Source organism: Microchirus variegatus (genome assembly GCF_963457635.1).
Source record: "Microchirus variegatus genome assembly, chromosome: 15".
NCBI lineage: Eukaryota > Metazoa > Chordata > Actinopteri > Pleuronectiformes > Soleidae > Microchirus > Microchirus variegatus.
Window position 1 is genome coordinate 25,731,952 of NC_139816.1, and position 6,223 is coordinate 25,738,174.

Below are 6,223 nucleotides of genomic sequence, written 5' to 3' on the forward strand. Positions count from 1 at the left end.
GAGAGAGCCTCACACAAAGGGAGAGGTTTCCCTTCAAAGCATCCCTACAGCCAAAAAAAAAACTTTTCCATGTGGCAAACGTTGTTAAAGGGTCTATTTTAACCCAAACTTTGGTATTTTCTCTTAAGTACTTTTGTTTCCTCAACTTAATCAAACTGTGATGAAAAGCTGATGCCAGAAATCTGCTCTCTCTGTCAGAAAACCCCGAACGCAAACTTCTACAGAGCCGCCCATTGCTCCCCAGACTTACTGTGCTGCCTTTGAAATTCCACAGCTGGGTTTACAAACATGTGAACTGACTGAAGCTTTCTGCACATGTAATCACTATATTTACGATATGTTGAAGTCTGACAAGCTTTAACGCTGTTCTCTTATTCTTCCTGATAGTTCCAACTGTGTATTACATTCTGTGTTCTCAGCTTCCAGTAGTGAAATATAGCAATCGATGTGTCTGTATAAGCAGAGCATGTAGCAGTTAGACATTTTTTATGCACATAGTATATTAAGATCTTCTAAAAAAAAAGTTTTTTTATATATACAAAAAAGGCACAATAGAGCAAGATAAGCTTACAATCCCTGCACATTATTATTTTTCACTCCCGGAGAGACGGAGACAGAGGATCGAGTGGCTTCATTCCCATCCGACTGCTGCCAATTCTCTGTCTCGCTGATAACACAAATGTTAAAATGGTGGCAGGCATCTCTATCAGAGGCAGCACTAACTGGCCTTTCGTGTCTTCGGGATAACACAGGAACAATGGCTTAGAGTCATTTCACAAGGGTGCCTGCCTGTGCCATATCTAAAATGAGGGGGGAACAATGAAAGAGCCATTTAAAGGATTTGCTTCTTCACATTTATCCGAATTAATCTTTAGTAAAGCCCTGATGAATAATTAGCTCTCGTACAAAAGCAGACATTTTACGGCTCCTGTGAGCAGTTGGCTTGATTTCATTAGCCTGCCCTTTATTCACCAGAGTGAGTGAGTCAGAGGGAAATGTTCAGGTTCCCTTTAGCACACAGTCAGAGTCAGGGTTTCTCATCAGTTTCTGAATGAACGTCTGCTTCTGGACTCAGATGTCAAGTACTGAGATACAATTTAACACTTTCTGCACTATGTTGCACCAGAGATTGGTGACAGGTGACAAATTAAGAAACACAGAGAACATTGGATGTTTCCATGTAGGGGAGTGACAAGCCACTGACCAAACTGTATGTTGTGGCCTGCAGAATCAAAAGGAAGACCCACAGGAGAGGTTGAACTAACAAGTTTTTAATGGGAACAAACAATGAAGTAATGAAGTAGTTCTGGAGGTTCTTAGTAGTACAATCTTTTATAATATTTTCTATCCTACTACAGAGACATTTGGGGATTCTTTAAAATGTTGGACATGTCTTAAAAAGTGTATTACATGGCAGCCATGGCCAGGTTAAGATTAGGGTAGGATGTTGGTAATGGTTGTATCAACCACTCTTTAAACCATCAATTAGATTTAACCTGATATTTTGGGAAAGCATGCCTCGAAGAACATTTCCAGATCTGTGTTATTTAGCTCAGTTAAATTAGACTCTGCTTCCTGTTCGTTTGGGGAAAACCCACAGAGACCCTGAAAAGAGAAAGTTTTGATGAATTGCTGTAATGAATATTCAGCAGAATAAACAGTTATCTGCAGGTATTTCAGAAGAACAGAATCAGGGTTTGAACTGGTCTGCCATGGAACACAGAATGTTGTTTATGTATTCTGGTAGATAACTTCCCCAGGACCTGCTCCCTGTGTTTCTCACTTCAAACCCCAATAGCATGGAATGCAATCAATTTAGCGATTTATCTAGTGAGACTGACCAGAGCAAACTGAATGTTGTAAAGCTATATGCCACAGAGTTTGTATACTACTCACATCAAAAGAGTTTTTCATAAATAAAGCTTTCTGGGTAAAAAAAATGAAGGAAAGCACAAACATCCACAAAGGTTGCTCATTTTTCTGTCCATGCACTCATCTCTCTTGGAAGGTTAACACATTTTTTTTTGAGGAATCCTTAATTTAGAGATGTATCCAAATCACCACAATCTTATATTTTATTCCTTGACCTATAACCTACATCCCCAAAAAAAATCTCCAGAAATCATCAAAATCTGTCCTTTACATTTCCAACATTTCCAATCACTAAATCTGGACTGATTATTAAAGAGGTGGTGTTCCTGTGTGTGATCAGATAGCACTTCACCACATGCATTTACACCTTGTATTCACATGTGTTCCAGTGTCCACATTAAGATCACTGTCACTCCCCCCTACGTGACCTATCCCCTCTTAAGGCCTCATTATACTTCTCCAACTGCACAATGCGTTATCCGACTGTGTAACCACGGAGACACCACGAGCCTTCATACTTCTGTGTCGTGGACGGATACACACTGCAATTTCCCGCCCGATCAGTAGGGGTCGCTGCTCAAGGTTGTTGTGCTTTTGGCTACAGTGAGCAATGGCGCCCGAGAGAGAAAGAGAGAGAAAGACTGTTGTTGTTGAAACAGTGGCCGTTTCTCACTTTTCTGTGTCACGGAACGCAGTTTTAAGATAATTTGAGGCGAGAAATTGGCCATTTAGAGTCTAAACATGTGGTTTGTGTGTTAAGATATGACGCATTTATAGTTTGGCAGCGTCGTTGTCGGCGGTGATCAGCTCCGCCTCTGTGGACGCTCGGTGCCACTGTGAGCCGGCACAGAGCAGCTTAGCTCGGCCTGTCCTGAGGACCAATCGCAGCTCTTGCCGTCTCCGTTGTCCTTTGACGGAGTGACGGACACTTAATATTTTCTGCAGCTGGAGACGACACAGAGGCTCTGCGACAGGCTCTGCGTCGAGGCAGAGGGATTTACGCAGGAGTATAAATTGGGCTTTAGTTTTGCCATATCAATTCAAAAACAACAACGTTCCCCACACGTAAAGTTGCGCTATTGTATGAATAGCTTGTTTAGCATATCCAGATTTGTAGATGGCGGCTTTAAAACTTTAGTGATCATACAGTTCCCAAAAAACAGTCAACTTGTACTGAGAATCAAACCATCTAACCATCACTGGTGGAATAAACTGGACCGCCCATACAGAGAGTTTGTCCATTTTCCAATTGCAGCTGCAGAGTAAGGCCTCAAAATATCAGGCCGACGGCCCAAAATGACTGGGTGCAGGATGCCAGTCCTGATGTCATATCAACCCAGATGCTTTGCATTGATTTCACTCAGACTATGGGTCTTGCTTGCTGCTGTCACACAGACCATTCGAGCACTTGCATTTCTGCACTGTAAACCTCAGTCTTTGATATGTGCTACCTCAAACGTGGCAGTGTTTCCTCTGTACAAACAGTAAGGTCTCTGACTGCACACAGGGACACCACTGTGGCTCAAACTATGGACTTGTAAGTTCAGGATGAGGTGGCAAATGTGGTTTATTTCACCACCAGCGGGAACACTTAAATGCATGTTCCCGTTCCACTGAATCACAAAGTGCATTAATGGTGCAGACTGTGAAGATTTCGAAAGACCATGCTACTTACTAATAATAAACTCTCCTCTATGACAACCACAGTGAGAGAGCTACAGAGACTGAGGTTATTGTGCCTATACAGTAGCTCTCACTGTATAGAAGCTGTATCTTTCGCACAACTTTCAGCTGCAGTTTATAATTACAAGCCAAAGAATACGACATGCACTCTTGAGCAAGCCTGCTGACACAAACGACACTCCTCCAGACTCTGTCATTGTGTCATAATCCTGGGTCTTTTTGTTCAGGAGGAATGTGGAATGCACATGTGCGTGTTTGTTTGAGGCAGGAGGTGGAGAAACAGGAAAATTAAGAAAAATGTGAATGGACGGGGAAAACAAAGAGGAAAAAAGGACAAACAGCGAGCTGGCTCTGGGTGAAGACATGGGAATCAGAGGAGTCCCTGAAAAATCCCTTCAACGCTGACTCTTGAAAGGTGGGGTGGTGGAGGAGGAGGTGGTGGGAGGGGAGGCTCAGTCGGATCAAGGTCTGGAGTAATTGCTACAAAGGCAATGTTTCTCCTCCAAGGCGTTTGGGGCGAGGTGAAACTAAGTGTGAATGGAATTAGCAGAGGGCCGAATAAAACGCTTCTGAAGTTTAGAGGCATTATGGTAATACAGAAAAGATCAGCCAAGCTGAAACATTTTCGGGGATATTCCTCATTTGAACCAAAAGCAGCGGAGACACAGAAACGAAGAGGAGGAAGAAGGAAAAAATGCTATGGAACAAAAACGTAAAGAAATGGCTTCATTAGACATTGAAACATTTACAGTGACATTTAGTGAAGCGAGGAAGATGTATGAATAAATATGCATAATGTTGCCGGGAAGCATGGAGAGCTTTCTCAGGGGCAGAAGGAGGGTGAGAGTGATGGCTTCTGAATTAATGATGAGGGAGCCTACTGTCTGTCTCTGGGTGTGCATGTGGCTCTGTATGAGTGTCTTCACGTGTGACAGCATTTAACAGCAAAAAGATTGGTGTGAGTGCATGTGTGTGTGTGTGTGTGTGTCACTCTGACAAACTCATATATAGAACTCGTTCTTGCAGCACCCCAATTTCACATCATCACTTATGCAAATTACCCAATCATCGATGCCTAATCAAGCGATCACTTTTTGGAGGTGCACAGATTTGCGATTGTCTTTGATGCTTAATTACATTTCTGGAAAGTCAGGGAGCAAACTGTCTGGCAAGTTCCAATTTTGGCTCAGATATGTATGTTATTTTTCTATGCAAGCGAGCTAATGTTCTCTTCCCCACTTGTTATTCCCTCACCAGTTTGGCAGTTGAGGTGACGATTCCTGTGCTGCTCATCATCAAATGCACAAGGAGAAGCCCCACGGATCAGGGCAGAGCAGGGGAGGGAGGCTGTGGAGTGGGGAGGAACTGTCAGGGAGAAATGCTATGTAGGTCAATGAAGAATTGCACTGGGATATTGCCTCCTCAGCTCACAGTCTGGGAAGCTGATTTGATTTCTGGTGAATCCATCCGACTTGAATTAAGAGAGATTACCCTCGCTAAAATCACCTTGGTGACTGCTGTGGAAACCCTCTGCTCTCAGGGGGATCTATATGCAGAGATCTATCGAGTATATCAAATAGCATTTATATACTTTAAGTCTGCCAAAGGTCTGTATTGTGAAGGTGTGGCCTTCAGATACACACTTGCATGTTGTTGGTAGAGAATCACTCATCTACTGTATATTTTATCAAGACATTTAGAACCAACCTGACATAGGTTCTTGCTTGTTTTATACGAAATAGCAAATTATGATAAGAACACGGGTCACATGGTTTTGCAGTGGCTAGCATTGTTGCCTCACAGCAAGGCGGATAAAGTGGTAGGAAACAAGAAGACATGAATATAGATTTAATCTTTGTTTGTCCCATCAAACTGTTGAATGACAAGGTTTTTTGAGCAGAATAATTTACTTCTGAAACTTTTTGCGTTTTCAGTCATACTGAAAATGGACAGATGAATCAATACTGATGTAGGCTGTTGCCTTGACATAAAATTAATCACTTCCTGTGTGCAGTGTGGGAATGTTGTGGAGTGATATGAGATCTTAACATCGCTGTGCTGAGAAACACAAATAAAGTTGTATGGCCCTAATGGTCTTATTCAGTTTTGTGTGAAGTTTTGTTCTTACAATTGTTTAAATCTAAATTATATTTCAAGGTTACTTGATGTTCTAAATCAATTCCAGCATTTAAAATATCATCTTTCTACAATTGTTATGATGTGATACATCATAAGGAAGATTGGAATATTCAGACCACAGGTGAATGACGGTAATTCCTCCACAGTCACAGAAAACAAAGTATTGATCAATAATCAGTGGTCACTGTTTTATTTCTTTTTATCTCTGGTGGACCCCTAACAAACTTGAGGAGCTTTTTATTGTTTCATGATGTACCCCTAAAAAAAGGATTCTCATGTTACTTCTGCTCAGAAATCACGTAACATGATGCCATTAAACTGCACATTCTTGACCTCAGAACTCTGACTCCGTCACTCACTTTTCCTCTTTGTAAAACACTTATTCTGACTCACTTCATGTTGTTTATGGTTTTTTCTATTTTTCTTTGAAGTACGTTCTCGCAACTAGTGTTTACATACGAATTTATAGTTCAGTAAAGCTGTTCCAATCTCTGTTAGAACAGGTAATATTGTAGAGGTTGTATATTTA